The following is a 19,710-nucleotide window of genomic DNA, read 5'->3' on the forward strand; positions in this document are numbered from 1 at the left end:
TATAAGCGAGGGAAGGGCGTGCGGGTGCCGCGGATATGCATTATCCACGAGGGGCTCGCTCGGCGGTTGCGGGAGCGCGGCGGCGACCTCACCCGTGCGGGGAAAGCGGGAGGTTGGGGGAGATGAGGTGGAGCGGGGCCCACCCGTCATTGGCGGCGGCGGTAGCGAGCGAGGTGAGGCTGCGGGCGGTCGACGGGTGCGGGAGGTTGGGGCGCGCGGGCGACCATGGGCCGAAATGGCCAGCTGGGCCGGTCGGGCGCTCCTGGGCCGAATCCAGTTTCGGTCCAGGCTGCATGTGTGTGTGTGTGTGTTTTAATAGGAGATCAAAATGCTCATAACTAAAATTAATTTTTAAAATAACTACATAATATTTAGAGCCTAATGAACATTAACTTAAGCACAGAACATTATGAAAATAGATTTCCTAATGCAACTAATGCACTTTTTGCAAATAAAATAAATACCAAACAACTCCAAAACTTAAAGTAATATTCAAAATAAATTTTTCCACTCTTTTTATATTTTGAGGAAGTCATCTTATCCCCTCTCATTTGTTTTTCTCGAGTGGAAAACTGTTATTTGAATATTTCAAAAACTCCAAAATGCAAAGAAATATGATATGCATTGAATGATTTTATTAACATCCAAATTTAATAAAATTGGGATGTTACAAACAGCCTGACGGAGCCCAGCCCCAGACATGGCCCCCCTGATCAAGCCGGCCTCCTCCGCCGAGTCGACGACGAGGATGCGGGATAGGCATCGACGGCGTCGATGCGGGAATAATTGCTTGAACTAAAAAAATAAACTAGTTCTATTAATTTTCTTACTACAAATAAACTACTTCTATAGTAAAATAAAGTAGTTTTATCAAATCAACTAGTTCAACTACTAAGCACTTACTATAAATAAAGTAAAGTAGTACTTACTAAAAATAAACTACTTTTATAGTAAAATAAAGTAGTTTTATTAAATCAACTAATTCAACTACTAAGCACTTACTATAAATAAAATAAAGTAGTACTTACCAAAAATAAACTACTTCTATAGTGAAATAAAGTAGTTTTATTAAATCAAGTAGTTCAACTACTAAGCAGTTACTAAAAAAACTAGTTTAACTAGTCTATTATTTTTCTAACTAATTATATTAAACACTTTCTAAGTAGTAGTTACTAAAAGTTATCGGGGAGGGGGGGTATATCAACAACGACATACCCGATAAAAAATAAGAAGAGGAAGAAGAATACATACACAATATGAACAAAAAAACATCATATATGAACATTCTGTATATACATCCATATCGATCCATCCATCCATACATCCATACATCTTCCTTGCTAAAAAAATCTGAATTTTGAGCACTAACAAGTTTTTTTCTTTTATCAAACCAACTTGACCATCTTCACTAACATCCATGGAGACATCATCCTGCCAAGTTTCTCATAAAATAAAGTTCCCTAGCTAGCCCTAGCATTCCATCAAACACCTTGTGAACATGGCTGAAAACATGCAATTCTCTGAAATTTTGCACTGAACCAACTTCACCATCATTGCATACATGGAGGAAGGACAGAGGAGAGGGGTGGGAGGGAGGAGGGAGTACCGGCCTGTCTGACGGGCAGTGGTGCGGCGGCGTTGATGGCAAGGCAGGGGCGCGGCGCAACGTCGGGGCAGGACAGGGGCGCGGCGGCGTTCGCGTCGAGGTCGAGGCAGGGGCACATGGCGGCGGCGGTGAGGTCGAGGCAGGGAAGGGGCGCACGGATCGAAGAACTAAATGAAAAATTTGACAAGTGCTGCTTATATACACTCAGCATTTGTCCCAGTTCGTGCTAGCTGAGAGAGTTCGAAAGTGGTTTATAAGCGCGGTTGCGCCAACCCTCTCGAGCTCCTCTCTTTTGGGCCTAACCTGACAACCTCTCGAGCTCCTCTCTTTTGGGCCTAACCTGACACTGTTTGCCTGTGGGCATATTGGACCTGTAGCGGGTAGGCCTGGGCATTCGGTATAAAGCGAAAATTCGGTTTCTACCGTTCGGTATTTTAGTAAAATCGGTTAGCAAAGATGAAAACCGAAAAAAGCATCCAAAACTAGCTAACCGAAAATTCGGTTAACCGAGTTTTTCGGTTCGGTAATCGGTGTATACTGTATTTGCTGAATGTGCAGAAGATTCAGCTACGTGCCTTTGATTCCTCTCCACCCGCACTCTTATATAGGCTAGCTAACCACGTCCTTGTGTGTTGCTGGCCGAGGTGGGACTAAACCACCAGACGGGAGCGCCGGTGCTGCTTTCATAAGTAGGTGCGTGCAAGTATACTACATCAGCCTCACAACTGAAAAAGAAGCCCACGACAGCTTGTCAGCTTGGGCCTTGCTTGTAGGTCCTCGATTTAGCCCATAAATTTTTGTCGCGAGCGCACGCACGCTCTCGAGGCTACCTAGCGCGGGAGCAGATTATAAAAATAAAAAACCAAGCGCGAGAGCAGCTCCTTTCGCTGTAGGTTCAAGTGCCCTTGCGTATGTTCGGTTTCCTGTTCGGTTACAGGTGGTAATACCGAACCGAAGGAATCAAGTTCGGTTAGCAGAGTGGAAAACCGAATTTTTCTATAGGAACAAGAAAAACCGAACTTTCGGTTTTTTCGGTTTCGGCTTCGGTCCGGTGTTCGGTTTGTTGGTTTTTATGCCCATCCCTAGTAGCGGGGCTGAATTCTGGCCCATGATTGGGTTTCTACTCATATTCAGGCTGTGGTGGCCCAGTAGGTGGCATTTGTTTTTATTTTTTTCTAACTTTTTTGTTTTCTTTGTTCTTTAATTTTTTATATTGTTTGTACTTACAACAAAATACTGACTGTTGCTATTTTTATTTATTTTATTAAGGTTTATTTATTTTATTTTATTTTGTTTCTACTTATTTATTTTATAAAAGTTTATTTTATTTTATTTTATTTTATTTTATTTCGTTTCTACTTATATATTTTAAAAAAGTTTACTTTATTTTATTTTATTTTGTTTCTTCTTATTTATTTTATTCTATTTTATTTCTTCTTATTTATAAAAGTTTATTTTGTTTATACTTATTTATTTTATTTTATTTTTTGCTTTTCGTATTTATTTTATGAATTTTTTTTGCTTTTAATGTTTTGAACAGAAAATACTTTGGTAATTTTAGTTGCATAAATTCTATATAATTTTAGTTTCAATAATACTAGAGGTTTAAAAAAGCTTTAGTACCGTCCTTTTTAGTTGATTCCTCTGAGACGTGTTTCCAACCAACTGCTGAAAGTCTCTATGTGTTCACATGTAATCAAGTCATCACACTGTTCCGGTTGTTTGGAGCGCAGAATGTTCTTATGTTTATCGACATACGGGGTCATCAAGGTAGAGTTCTGTAGGACCGTGTAGTGTGCTTAAGACCAAGAATGTCCATCCCTGCATATTATTGAGTCCCCTTCAAGGGTGCCTTTTCTAGTCTGTCTCCCCTTATACCGCGATTTAGGTTGACCTATCTTCTTAAGGCCAGGAATGAAGTCAACACAAAACCCAATGACATCCTCTGTTTGATGGCCCATGGAGATGCTTCCTTCTAGCCTAGCACGGTTACAGACATATTTTTTAGAACTCCCATGAACCTTTCAAAGGGAACATATTGTGTAGAAATACGGGCCCCAGAATGACAATCTCGTCGACTAGATGAACTAGGATGTGCATCATGATATTGAAGAAGGATGGTGGGAACATCAGCTCGAAACTCACAAAACATTGCGCCACATCACTCCTTAGCCTTGGTATGATTTCTGGATCGATCACCTTCTGAGAGATTGCATTGAGGAATGCACATAGCTTCACAATGGCTAATCGGACGTTTTCCAGTAGAAGCCCCCTCAATGCAACCGGAAGCAGTTGCGTCACAATCACCTGGCAGTCACGAGACTTTAGGTTCTGGAACTTTTCCTCTGGCATATTTATTATTCCCTTTATATTCGACGAGAAGCCAGTCAGGACCTTCATACTGAGCAGGAATTGAAAGAAGATTTCCTTCTTTTCTTTGGTAAGAGCGTAGCTGGCAGGACCTTCATACTGCTTTGGAGGCATGCCATCTTTTTCGTGCAAACATTGCAGGTCCTCCCGTGTCTCGGGTGTATCTTTTGTCTTCCCATACACATCCAAGAAGCTTAGCAGATTCACTCAAAGGTTCTTCGTCACGTGCATCACGTTGATTGAAGAGCGGACCTCTAGGACTTTCAAGTACGGTAGGTCCCAAAATATAGATTTCTTCTTCCATATGGGTGCACGTCCCTCAGCGTTATTCGGAACAGCTAGTCTGCCGGGACCCTTTTCGAAGATTACGTGTAAATCATTGACCATAGAAAGTATGTGATCACCAGTACGCATGGCGGACTTCTTCCGGTGATATTCGTCGCCTTTGAAATGCTTGGCTTTCTTTCGACATTGATGGTTGGTCGAAAGAAATCGACGATGTCCCAGGTACACATTCTTCCTGCATTTGTCTAGGTATACACTTTCGGTGTCAGCTAAACAATGCGTGCATGCGTGGTATCCCTTATTTGTCTGTCCTGAAAGGTTACTGAGGGCGGGCTAATCGTTGATGGTTACAAACAGCAACACGTGCAGGTTAAATTCCTCCTGTTTGTGCTCATCCCACACACGTACACCGTTTTCATTCCACGGCTGTAAAAGTTCTTCAACTAATGGCCTTAGGTATACGTCAATGTCGTTGCCGGGTTGCTTAGGGCCTTGGATGAGAATTGGCATCATAATGAACTTCCACTTCATGCACATCCAAGGAGGAAGGTTATACATACATAGAGTCACGGGCTAGGTGCTGTGATTGCTGCTCTGCTCCCCGAAAGGATTAATGCCATCCGCGCTTAAACCAAACCATACGTTCCTTGGTTCACCTGCAAACTCAGCCCAGTACTTTCTCTCGATTTTTCTCCACTGCGACTCGTCAGCGGGTGCTCTCAACTTCCCGTCTTTCTTACGGCCCTCTCTGTGCCATCGCATCAACTTGGCATGCTCTTCGTTTCTGAATAGACATTTCAACGGTGGTATTATAGGAGCATATCACATCACCTTTGCAGGAACCCTCTTCCTGGGGGGCTCGCCGTCAACATCACCAGGGTCATCTCGTCTGATCTTATACTGCAATGCACCGCATACCGGGCATGCGTTCAAATCCTCGTACGCACCGCGGTAGAGGATGCAGTCATTAGGGCACGCATGTATCTTCTGCACCTCCAATTCTATAGGGCACACGACCTTCTTTGCTGCGTACGTATTGTCGGACAATTCGTTATCCTTTGAAAACTTCTTCTTCAATATTTTCAGTAGCTTCTCAAATCCTTTCTCAGGCACAGCATTCTCTGCCTTCCACTACAGCAATTCCAGTATGGTACTGAGCTTTGTGTTGCCATCATCGCAATTGGGGTACAACCCTTTTTTGTGATCCTCTAACATGCGATCAAACTTCAACTTCTTCTTTTGACTTTCGCACTATGTCCTTGCATCAATAATGACCCGGTGGAGATCATTATCATCGGGCACATCGTCTGGTTCATCTTGATCTTCAGCAGCTTCCCCCGTTGCAGCATCACGGTATTCAGGGGGCACATAGTTGTCATCGTCCTCTTCTTCTTCGCTATCTTCTATCATAACCCTTATTTCTCCATACTTCGTCCAAACATTATAGTGTGGCATGAAACCCTTATAAAGCATGTGGGTGTGAAGGATTTTCCGGTTAGAGTAAGACTTCGTATTCCCATATATAGGGCATGGACAACACATAAAACCATTCTATTTGTTTGCCTCAGCCACTTCGAGAAAATTATGCAGGCCCTTAATGTACTCGTAGGTGTGTATGTCACCGTACATCCATTGCCGATTCATCTGCGGGCTTTATATATAATTATGTGTGTCAAAAGTAAGAAAATTAGACAAGTATCTATCTAAAGTAAGAATTGTTTTTCTTTCAGAAAGAAGATAAGAACAAGAGGCTCACCACGGTGGTGTCGGCGACGAGATCAGCGCGGGCGATCGACGGCGGTGAAGACGGGGACGGGACATGACAGACCGCTAAACCTATGCAAATCTTGGGGAAATGGAGGAGGTCCAGCTTCGAGAGGAGAAAACATAACTAGCGTGGCTCAGACATTTCATCGAACACCTCATGTGCATTGGAGGTGAGCTAGAGCACCCAAATGCCCTGCTCTCGCCGGTCAAAAAAACAGAGCAGTGTGGAGTGCTCTGCTCGTCGGCGAGGGGATATATAGGCAACTCGTTTGTCCCGGTTCGTGACTGGAACCGAGACTAAAGGCCCGCCTTCTGTCCCGGTTCTAGGCACGAACCGGGACCAATGGCTGTGGGTCAGGAGCGAGGCCCATTGATCCCGGTTCGTGTCTAGAATCGAAACAAATGGGTCCACATAAACCGGGACAAATGCCTCCCAAGGATCGGCCGGGCCTCTGGACGCACGAACCGGAACGTATATCCTCATGGGTCCCGATTCTTAACTGAACTGGGACTAATAGGCTTGGCAGGCTCTAATCACAGCCCTATTTTCTACTAGTGAGAGGTCCTAGGTGTATCAAGGTACGGTAGCTCCTGACCGCACCCTCTGGAGAGCAGGATGCCGGCCGAGACGCGGTGCCAATCAGACTTTTTCTTGACTTGTGTTGCACCAATATATAAATAAAGGGCCGGCGCCGGAAAGGAAGGACGATGCGGCTTCATTTAGCTTATTCCTCCATTCGTTATTTGTTTGCTTCACGTACCAGACACCGACATTGTGAAATCGAATCAGTGGTTTATCTTGGTGGGAGCACTAAGTACATACTCCTGACAATTTGCTTTGCCAACTATTGCAAAGAGAAACACCTGTAACCACCACGTGACATATGTGGTAAACAATCCAAACAACTCAAAAAAAAACACCTATAACCCTTCAGTTTCCGTAGCTCTAATTATGCGCAACCATACACGTTGTAGCCTATATAAAATGAGTATATAAACGAAGACAAATATCCATTTTTTCTGACTTCGTCTGTGGAATAAGCAGACAACAGACTGAGTTAAGCTCCGCTCCTCGGTGGCCTGACGGAAGCCCGGCATTATATATTCAACTTCGGGAAGCTCGTAGTCAGTAACTTAGTATTCGTCCATCCGTAGCTGTGATCAGACAGCTATGGCCGGCGGCGCCATTGTGAACACGGCCACCGGAAAGCAATACCCTGGCAAGCTTACCCTGTATGTCGTCTTCGCCTGCGTCGTTGCCTCCACCGGCGGCCTCATTTTTGGGTACGATATCGGCATCTCAGGTGGCGTAACATCCATGGACACCTTCCTCTTAAAGTTTTTCCCAGAGGTGTACCGGCAGAAGCAGGCTGCGAGCAAGACCAACCAGTATTGCCAGTACGACAACCAGCTGCTGCAGGCCTTCACCTCCTCACTCTACCTCGCCGCCCTCGTCACCTCCTTCTTCGCGTCTGCTGTCACCCGCATCCTCGGCCGCAAGTGGTCCATGTTAGCCAGCGGCTTCACCTTCCTTGTGGGAGCCGCCCTGAATGGCGCCGCCCAGAACCTCGCGATGCTCATCGTTGGACACATTCTGCTTGGCATCGGCATCGGGTTCACCAATCAGGTACGAGACCGTTCACTACGTTGATTCTTGTATATGTTGCCATGAGCCCATGACATGAGATGTGTGTGGATCCCGAAAATTCAAAACAGGCTGATTCATTTAGCTATTTCAGTTGTGCATATGTCACCCTCAAGTTAACATCGCAATCCCTTATGCAAATATATGTCGCCCTCAAGGTCACATCAAAATGCCGCCGTATGCAAATATATGTCTCCCAAGTGCAACCAAGAAATTTCCAATAGGTTTGACTGCTTTGTTGTTTGCCTCATCACTAGGTGGTTTGTATCTTAATTATTATTAATTAACTAGATGATGTATGCATCGTGCATTGATGTAGGAATCGTGTGAAAATAAATACATAAAAAGTAGTTGTTTAAAACAATCTTATCTTATATTTACTAATTGAAAGCACCATACGAGGCACACCATATGAGGCTCCAAGTTAAATCTAGAGGTTAGGAAATTCCATCCATAGGATTAACTAATGAAAAATAACAATCCGATGATGTGCCCTACATGGCCGCTTCCACCCACGTGAGAGAGGAGGACTCTAATAACTTTTCTATGTGCACGCGGGGACTCTAATCTCTTTCCATCTCCCCCGGTAATAAAAAATTGGAAATACAGGATTAAATACATCTAATCCTCACTGCAGCTACTAATTAATTCCTGTCCTCAACAAGCCGCCCTGTACATCTAATCCGCTGGAGGACAAATTGCCTCCTGTCGTCAACACCCTCCACGTGCGGCATCACCAATCGATCTTTCTGACATCCAACGTCGCAGCCATGTAATCGGATCTCGCTGTACGCACCAGCAGTCGTGTGTTTTTAAAAAACCATGACTTTTAAACGCTAGTGAATTCATGACCATCCAATAGATGAGGTGAAGTGCTTAAGAGGTCCATGCCACGAGATGACGGGGGGTACTGGGCTACTGGCCGGCAGCAGGCCAACAACACCAGTATATTCTTTGGTCTAACTGCACAAGCCAGCTTCATCGTTCCTCCGGTTGTGGCTATCTCATGTTCATGCTTTTGCTCTTTGTGAGCCTTTTTGTTATTCGGGACTTAGAGACGTTGTTGAACTTTGCTTATTAATAAGATGGCCGCATGCACCACTCCGATGCAGAGGCCGGGGGATAACCTCCTTTTCAGAAGAAAAAAAATGTGTGCTCCAGATTTGTGGTAGTTCAGATGATTGGATACATGTGTCAAATTTTCTGATACTTTGATGGAAGGTGTGATAACTACACAATTTTCTCTATTTTTTCTGAATTAGGAGAAATAAATATTAATAATGATTATATCCTAAAATCTCCATGCCAATATACTGACATAAGGTAATAAAAGTAAGCCTTATGCCTGTCAGCCGTTAGAAAAATAAATATAATCTGATGTTGCGTAACAGAAAAAACTAAGAAAACAATACAACAATATCTATTGACGCAGATATTGTTGCTAGGATCTGCTCAGTATCATATATGTGGCTCGAGTATCACATATTTGTAGAAGAAATTAAAATCATATTATCTATCTGATGTAGTTTAAGAGAAAAAACTAAGAAAAAATTATTACAGTTGCATTTCATGTAATATAAATGGGCTCAGTATCACATCTGTCCGGACAGAAAACAGTGCATGGATTCACTATGTATCATGAGTGAAATGAATTACCTCATGTACTCCTGAATAAAACATTTTGCGTGCATATTTTATGTAAATATGATCTAAAAAACAATATGATATAATAAAGGTAATTTTTTTACCGACGGCATGCTGAAAGTCTTCAAACCATAACACCAAACTTCATCATAATTTTTGGGGAAAAGGGCAAGAAATGATACATCCACCGAATTTTGTATTTGCAACACTATAGCTACCAATACGGAGGCAACCTTTATAAAACTGGAACGGTGTTACAACTATTATAAAACCAAACTTCCCCGGGCGTGGCGTCACACAACAAGAATATCACCCACATAAGTGTGACACAATTGATGGTTGGAAAGGATATGCATGCAAACAGTACATTCACAAGGGGATGGAGTGGTTTAACTCAATTTTTTTTGTATAGCAAATCAGAAAATAAATACTTCTACAATGATCGAATAGCATCCCAAATGCCCCTACATTTAAATAAAAAATTACTAGCCCGTGCAGGTGCACAGGTTTGATGACTAGTTAAACCTAATGGAAATAAAAATGTAAAAGTATTCTCGGTACACATTTCAAAAGCAATAGAATAAGTGCATCAGAAAGTGATGTATCAAAAGAGAATCATTGAAACAGAACTTAACTTGATGTCATCTTTAAAAAAATGTGAGCAATGAATTATCTCGTTTTTGCTCCGAGGTCCAACACAGATGCCGTTCATGACCATACAATAATCAAAGAAAAAATAATAAATTGTGACTCACATGCATAACTTGATACCCCTAAAAATACTTGCATGACATGGTGAGGTGGCATGACTCGCATGAAAAATATTAATGCAAAGTTGAAGATGTTGGCATGTGTGTATATTCGTCTTCTGGAGGTACTGCTGTGGAAGAACCTCTCACGGTTCTTGTACTTTCAAATGTGGTGGTCAGTGTTGTTTTATGTTGTTGTGCATTGTCGTTTGTTTTCAGCATGATTTTTCTGGGTCGTCTCTTTTTGTTCTATGTGCATCCTTGATGTCTTGACTAACTATACATCATGTTCTTGGGTGAAATTAGAATCACTCTCTACGAACGAGAAATGTGTTGGCCTATGTAAAAATATAGTCAACGTCTATCTCATATTGTGATCTAAATAGGGGGAAATCAAGCACACCAGCTAATTTAATTGAATGATTATATTGGTATGCATGGATGCAGTCTCTGCCGGTGTACTTGTCGGAGATGGCACCGGCGCATCTCCGTGGCATGCTCAACATCGGTTTCCAGCTCATGCTCAACATCGGCATCCTGGCAGCGGCCCTCATAAACTATGGCACTAACAAGATCAAAGGAGGCCACGGTTGGCGCGTCAGCTAGGCACTCGCGGCTGTGCCTGCAGTCATCTTCACCGTCGGCTCACTCTTACTCCCTGACACCCCTAACTCACTGATGGAGCGAGGCCACCCGGAGGCGTCCCGTCGGATGCTACGCCATATCCGCGGCACCGACAACATCAACGAGGAGTACGCGGACCTGGTGGCGGCGAGGGAAGTATCAAAGCTAGTACAACATCCGTGGCGCAATATCCTGCAGCGCAAGTACCGTGCGCAGCTCACCATGGCCGTGCTCATCCCCTTCTTCCAGCAGGTCACCGGCATCAATGTCATCAACTTCTACGCGCCCGTGCTGTTTGAGACCCTGGGTTTCAAGGGAGACGCATCGCTCCTCTCGTCGGTGATGACCGGCAGCGTCCCCGTGCTCGGGTCGGTGGTGTCGATGTTCGCCGTCGATAGGCTGGGGCGGCGCAAGCTGTTCATACAGGGTGGCGCGCAGATGCTGGTGTCCCAGATCGCGGTGGGAACTCTTATTGCCGTGAGGTTTGGGACAAGCGGGGTGGGGGAGATGCCCGGACGCGGATTTTTCGCACACCTGCACCGGGGCCGCGTTATCGTGGCGGTTGAAATGTTGCGATTTACCTCGAGATGGCCGACGCGGGATAGCGTTTTAGAGCACGTATTAGCGTGTCAGGCATCTGTCACGGTTCCTGCCGTCGTAGGGTAACAGGTATCCGGTAGCCTCTGATATTTTTTGTCTTCCATACAGACGACCTGTACAGCGCACTGCTCAGTCTTTTGACTTATCGCTCTAATGGATCTGGTGCACAGGGGCGATTCAATGGCGCCGGTGCTCGCCGCACCGAGGACCTCTCTGCCGGCCGGCTGTAGGTACGTATCGAGACCGGATACTGCTGTAGTTTCTGCAACGCTCGTCCGGGGAATAATCGATTTCTTTTAATCTTCCCCAAATGAGATTCTGAATCCCCTTTCCTCCTTGATTCTGCGCCGGAGCATAGATCCAACCCCGCCGCCGGCGAACCGTTCTTGGCGGTCATGCAGATCGACGGAGGGGAGTCGACGGCGGAAATATCGTCGCGGCCAAGCATCCAAGATATTGTGCATGTCCCAGACGAAAGACCATACTCCAAGTAAGTTTATCTTTTTTCAGTATGTCGGATGCAGAAATCGCAGTGTTAAGTTCATGCATGTCCCCATAGATAACTGATATCAACTGTTCAGCGCGCACTTGGGGGCAGTAACGCCTCCAGCCACATTGAGGGGCGCGGATGCATGCGACCACCGCTCGGATCTTAAATCAGGTGTACCTGCTGATTACTCTGAAGGTGTTATAGTTGTGCCTGGATGGAAGAAAAGGTAAATATCTGCATACATATATACACCATTATTTTAGAACTGGACGTTTCGTACGTCCCAACATTGAAAAACAACAAATATGTCAAGTAGACTTCCGATAATCTTGCCTCCTACTATAGTCGTTCCACTGTCTAGGATAGTTATTTAAATTCAATGTTGATGTTCGGATGTTGCCTGATCGCGGTCGCGATAATGTTATCAGTCAACATCACTATATATTCATCATACGTATATTGCTGGAATGTTATGTGTAGGTCGTAAATGATAACAGATTTGTTTATGTTATATCCAGAAATATTGGGGCTAATGGCCCTGACACGAGGACGCCTCCGTCCACAAAGACGGCTATCGAGCGACGTCTGCTCGAAATGAATGACCGTAGAGGCAATGAAATCTTCGAGCCAATGGTCGGAACCGATTTCAACTCATGTCAAGAGGCATATGATTTTTACAACTTATATTCATGGGAGCACGGATTCGGCATCCGGCGTGGAAGAAGTAGAGTTAACACAAACAAGTACAGGACCATGCATGATCTGGTGTGTCAATGCGCGGTATGTAATATCTTTGTGCTCATTGTATTTCCATTAAGATTATGTGTTCTAATTTATTTTCATGTGTGTCTGACCCGCTTCTTCATGCCGTGGAACAACTGTTCAGGGCAAGAATGACAAAGAAAATTCATCATCATGCAAGATTGACTGCAAGGCCATGGTGCGGTTACTTCGTACCAAGGATCATGGGTGGTACGTCAGTACGTTTGTCAAGGAACACAACCACCATTTGTCTGTTGGGTACGATGCGAAAATTCAGTGGAATTCGCATGATTCCATAGACCCAATAGCATTTGACTTCATCAAGAATCTTCGAAGTAATAATGTCAGTGTTGGCAAAGTTTATAACATCCTGGGTGGAGCAGAATGGAATTTGCAAGCAGTGCCATATAGGAAGCAAGTATTGCTAACACTATGTGCCAAATTATCTCAGGACACAGTAAAAGATGATCTGACGAAGACCATGAAACTCATGCAAGATATGAAAATGGAGGACATGAATTTGAAAGTTGAGATAGACGTAGACGGAGATGGTCGTGTCCGTACAATGCTATGGGTAACAGGGAAAAAATGACAAGATTATTTCCACTTTGGTGACGTCGTGACCTTCGACACAACATACAAGACTAATTTGTATAATATGCCGTTTGCGCTATTCGTCGGTGTAAACAACCACTTCCAGTCCGTTATATTTGGAGGTGCACTAATGCGAGAGGAAACTGAAGCTGCTTTTAATTGGCTGTTCAAGACATTTGTGGCTCTGATGAATGACAAGCATCCCGTGACGATCCTAACAGGTATTGGCAAATGCAAGTAGCACACATATTTGATACTAAAAAATCCTACACATCATGAATTTCCTCTGAACTCACGTTTATATGTATGTGCATATTTGCAACTTTCAGATCAAGCTTTAGCGATGAAAGATGCGATTGAGAGTGCACCCCCGAACACCAAACATAGATGGTGTAAATGGCATGTCCTTCTGACGTTAAAGGAAACATCGGCCACGTGTATAACAAGCATTCTGGGTTCAAGAAGGAATTCAACAAGCTAGTCAATGATGTGATGTGTGTCGATGAGTTCGAATCAAAATGGTCGTCCCTCATGCACAAATTCAAGGTCGGTGATAATGAGTACATGGTCAGGCTATATGATAAGAGGGCCATGTGGGCGAAGCCATACTTCCAGGGTATTTTTTGCGCTGGTATGACAAGCACCCAGCGTAGTGAGAGTGCTAATCATATGCTGAAACAGTACATACCGAGGTCATCCCCCATGCATGTGTTTGTCCGTCAATACAACAAATTCCTTGGGTCAAGGAGAAGCGACGAGGCGAGGGAATTCCACTTGAATGCAAATGTAAGACCCACGTTTCCGTTTCCATCACAACATCTAACATCGTTATGTATTTTGATATATCGGTTTACTTATGTGCCATCGTTTGTGTCCAGATAGAGGATGATGCTGCGTCAATATACACACGCTCTGTTTTGTTGAAGTTCCAAGACGAGCTTTATAAGTGTGGGAGCTATGTAGTGACTCCCGTGGTGCACGGTGCACACTATATGGTTAGTGTTGCACCATCCAAGGTTAAGGATGCAACAAGGAGGAAGTCGTGAAACGTCAAGCTAGATGTCGATGGCCAGTTCATAAACTGCAATTGTGGGATGTTTGACCATGTCGGCATGTTGTGCAGACATGCATTGAAGGTATATTCATGTCTATGTTGGCATGATGTGATATTTCTTTATGATTGCTTATCCCATCTTAATGGCACCCCCGTAGGACAATTAACTGTATTCATTCACCCCCATGCAGGTGATGATTCGTGAGGATTTTCTGAAGATCCCCGCTAGAAATATATTGAAGCGATGGACTATATGGGCAACCGGTAGTTATCCAGCAGGTATGGACATGAGCGACAAAGGGCCACATACAGATGACACCAGTTATCTAAAGAACCTCCTGTATATTGCTGTTGAGGATCTCATGAAGGCGAGTTCTCGTGATAAGAAGAGCCTAGCAGATGCGCTAGAAGGGATTGGCAAACTCACTGCTACAATTCGGAAGAACAATACTATGACTGAAACCAATAATCGACCGGAACCGCCACATGTCGAGAGCTTCGTCAATATCCACTTCAACACAATTCTCGCTCTTGAACGGGTGAAAAAAAGCGGAAGGCCAGCCTCCGCGAGACCTAAGTCAAAGATGGATCACGTTGCGTCATCCGCTCAGAAGAAAAACAAGAGCATTAAATCTTCTGGGAAGAAGCCATGTGGTGAGTCGAAACAAAGGGAACATGCTCTGTCTTCCTTGTATGATAATGAATAGACCACAGATACCCCGTCAAAGGAGTTGGAAGATGAAGTCTCGCCAAATATCCCCAGTAAGAAAAGGAAGGTAATATGTAGCACATGCCATGAGCCTGGCCACACGCGTCTGAAATGCACCAGAAGGGGCATTGCCCAAAATCTGTTTGAGTGCATAAAAATATAATCGTGCCTGAACGTGGGCAAGTTGTGCACGAAGTTGTTTGGGTTTGTACTAATCGTTTGCTCATTTGGGACATATTATTGAACCAAGTAGTTGTACGCATTGAACGAGTTTAAAGGCTATCATTGTATCATCATTTGGAAATGAGGTCGCATACTACCGTTGTATACTCTTCTCATATGCTATGCTAAACCTATATTTATCTTTTTTTGAGATTGCATAGCATTCCTCAGACAGGTGTAGTGTGAAGCAAACATACTATAAGTCTTCTTGTTTCATAATTTTGTTTATCTCCATCACATGCAAACACCATATTTCCCCAATATTATCTCGATCATGTAATTCCTTTTATGATTTTTATTTGATGGCGCACTCTGTAGTAATACATACATGATTATATGCCCACTAAATCCACGTGGATGCCAATAAAATTTTCCAATACATTAAATGCCGTCGACATGAAACACGGGTTCATGTGTATATATATGAAGGTGGTTTGTGCCATAACGCACGTCCGTTTTATGATCTTCATGTATTCATCTTACTTACATTTGTTGTGAAAATTCTGTTGGTGCATAATGCTAACGAAATGCGCGATGCATGTTGAATTTGGATGATGGCAAAAAGATGGTACTCGGCGCATCGTCATGATATAACCCGTTTGATGGAACCATATACCATGAAATTGACCTTTATTAACAATGCATAGATATCGATGCATCTTGTTCTTAGTTTTGTTTTCATCCATTCCATGTTTTGTTTCATTTAGTATCGGGCTGCTGATACATGTTAGATTTTATATAGTGCATGTTCTTATTGCATGATCATAACAGCTACAATACTAAGCAACATATATTACATATATTACATGTTTTCTTACCATAAAAAACCATATTATGGAGCCGTGCAACAAAATTGTAATCGTAAATATCGCCCCCCTAGAGAGAAAGTAAACACATAATCATCATGATTGCCCCCATCCGATCTGTCCGATACACATAAATTACTTGATGTTCATACTGATAACCATAATTAAGTACTAAACTGCATGGATAACGACACAAAGCATAAGTTCCAAACCAGACCAGATCTTATAACCGGTGCATTATAAAACATCCGGTACATAATACGACATGGCTGAATGAACTAAGACCCGTTGACGAACATCATCAACATGACTTGCGGTCTTGAAAACGCTCACCGATAGTGCCCCATAATATAGCTATTTATTGAAAATGGAGATTGATGAGGTCCCCATCCTTGGGATATCACTCAGCGAAGCTTTCCCCGTCGACCATGTTTTCATTGTACTCCATGGTCAGCAAGAGGTATGCGAGCGCTCTCACAAACCTCTTCATAGTTTGCACAATTCCATGATGACACGATGTTAAGAAAACAATGTTGGATAAAGCAATGTCATGGGGAAGAAAACGTTGTGCTTAATAAAGATAATTGTTTAGTAATATACCTTGTCTCCATGTTTCGTGACCCTGGTGTCACCGAAATGCCAGCATGCATATGCCGCGTCCAAACCAGTGTGCCCGTTGTAAGATACCGTTCATTTAGTCCAGATATCAACTAATATAAAACATGCAATTTTTTGGTATTTGAAAAACATGATGTGATGTTTGTATACGGTACCATTTGATCTCTTTTCTCCCATGCCATCCCGGTAAGAACTCCCAACCTTTGACATCCCATTCCGGTTGTCCTCTAATGTACTTAACAGAGTAGTAAAGCGACTTCAAAATGGTTTCAGCCTTGTTCTGGTGCCTTTCAGTCATAGTCCTGCATGACATTGTTGTGCAATCCACCATGTACGCCTTCTTCGAATTCGTGTCATAAACATAGGTTGTCCATAAATCATTCTCCTTGTGCGGTACAACGAACTGCATAAATCCCATCGAACATTCTAGGATTAATATTTGCCTTGCATCATAGGAAAAGTATTTTTTATTTTATCGAGATGTAATGATCTGTGATCACCTTATCACATAACCGCGGGTTATGCGTGTCCACCCCACCAACATTAAACATCACCATAACATAGTATATCAGGAAATTGCCTCCGTCCTCTTCTATGGAGATCTCCTGTCAAACGAAACAGAATATTGTACGTTAATATCTAAAGCAGTAGGATGAACACGAAATGTCAAAAAAATGCCTTGCATTGTCATCTACAATACATATGTAGATAACTAGGAAGCAACGTGGTATTACACTTACAGCGAATTCGGGCGGCAGAAAATGTGTGCACGGGCAATTAGGATCATTCTTTCGATGATCTGATTTGTCTTGGAGCTCGTTATACAAGCATGCTATGGCAGCAAAAGTTTTCTTTGATACATCTGAATGCTCTATCAACTCCATTGTGAGTTGCTCTCTAGATATGTTCTGGCATACATGATACATAATTCTGATATATGACATGACACCATCATTTGAAAGTAGGATTGTTAGCTACTGATTAGTTCCTGGATCCCACAACACAAACGCACAAACATTTAATGTGTACATACCTGGACGTATCAGCCAGCGGCCCTGGTTTTACCAGATATTTGAACAATACCTTTGCTCGATCATACTGGCATAAATCCTTCAGATTGTGCCAAATGATGGGCACTCTGCTATCTACCATAAAGATATTCTGGTTTGCAACGTGTTGGGTATTATCCGGCACGACCTCCTCAATTCCAACGTCAGAGGCAGGACCCATGTTGGCATTTCCAGATGCAAACCCAGCCAATGATGCCCCTACGTTTGATGCACCTGATAAGATAACACAATCAAAACCGATAGTCAATCAAACGTGATATGGACATCAGGAGGGGATGGGAGGGGGGGTTGTGTTGTGCGGGTGCACTAAGATCATGATTAATTTATGAAATACTATATTACCATCGTCAACGCTGTGTGCGGCCATATTGCTGGGTGGCACACCGAGGATTAGAGCCGGTGGTGGATATATACCCCTCTCGGCGGCTATGAACACCATGGTTAGAATGTTGAGAGCGTCTGTATGACGTGTAAAAGCGAGGCATGACCATTCATAAATTGCATTCAAATATGATGTGTAAACAGGTCCGACACATTCCGATTGACCGGATAATTTCCAGATGGGGCATGGCGGTTTGCTTATGTGTGTTAATCAGAAATGTACACTCGTAATATACCCTTATAGTATGTTGAATATCACTCGTGATATGCTTTATTTAATTTGGGCATACCGAAAAGTAATTCATGACGACTATAGGTTCATGTATGTATAATTTTGATTATATCAAACAAAGCGGGTTTAACTTTTTTATATAAACACGTCATTGATGATCCTAACGTCATACGTTTAAACAAGATATATCAGTCTGTTCTTTTTTTGTTATCATGAATGTATGGGGGAGCATTTCATTTGTTCTTAAGAGTAAACGTTAAGGGGGGCTCACCAGCCGGCAATGGGTTGGGGACGTCTGTTGGGACACCACGTGAGTAGACATCTACTTCGCGAGCGATATCAGCTGGACGTTCATCTATATCCATCATAGATGTGCGGTCCGCAGCATTCCCATGAGATGTATAAACACGAGTACAATTTTCAGACCCCCCATTATTAGCTAGCAACACAGGAACCGCAACATCATTGCGTAAGTTCTTCTCGGTGCAATCCCCAGCAGGTTCATTGCCATGTTTTCTTTCTGTTTCGTGTCTCGGTTGGACGTTACGAATGTCGCCGCGTGCAGCTACATCCGGGGCAACATCTTCTTGAATATGTTCATCTGGCCCTGTGAATTGTCAGTACCAACTTGTTAATTTGATCATCATGGTTAGCGTTGTATAATGTATAAGTCATTTATATTAAAAAATCATCGCAGACTATACGTACCTTCCTGTGTCATCGCGGGCACCATTGGCTCATCATTGTCGTTATGGTCCAGATTTGCAACTATGCGTTGATCACGATTAGCTACTGATTGTCCGACTGTAGGCATGTTCCTACGCCTTAACATATATTCAAGATCTGAAAAAAAAAATCGATGACATTTGTGTTACTTTTTGGTTGTCTCAAGATCATCACGGTGATAACGTATAGTGCAGAAATTATGTGTTACAAATATTACTGCGGACAAAACATACCTTGCGTTGCTTCTGTCATAGCAGGCACGATTGGCTCTTCAGTGGCAGCAGTGTCCATGTTAGCCATCTCAGCTTCGCAGACCGCATGGATCGCCCTTGGCGGTACATCTTCACCGATAGTATGCACATACGACAAGGATGCAGATTAGTTTGGCAGTATGTGAGCATACAAACCACGTTTGATGACATTCATGAAAGTTTACCTTCAGTTATGCGTGACCCATGTTTTATACCTTGCATGGATTTTACTAATGATGGTTCGTCTGGCATTTGAATCCTACGCCGTAACATGTAATTGGGATCTATAACAATTTACAATAAAAGTGATTGTTATGTTGCATCATCATACAGATACGATAACAGGAATGATTGTTGAATCTGAAGTTGGTTGTTTACCACCATTTTGGGAGCCTTCATCCGTGGGATTGTTCTCCATCTGAGTATTTGCATGACCTGTGAAGAAGAATAATCATTCAGGTATATTAATTCAATCATCGAGACATTCAATGTAGGGTTTGGATCA

At 43.1% G+C, this 19,710-nt stretch overlaps 1 pseudogene; it reads left to right on the forward strand.

Moving 5' to 3' along the window:
* Positions 1 to 7,199: 7,199 nt before the first annotated feature.
* LOC125549239 overlaps positions 7,200 to 19,710 on the forward strand; it is a 32,123-nt pseudogene continuing 19,612 nt past the window's right edge.

Source organism: Triticum urartu, chromosome 3, assembly GCF_003073215.2.
Source record: "Triticum urartu cultivar G1812 chromosome 3, Tu2.1, whole genome shotgun sequence".
NCBI lineage: Eukaryota > Viridiplantae > Streptophyta > Magnoliopsida > Poales > Poaceae > Triticum > Triticum urartu.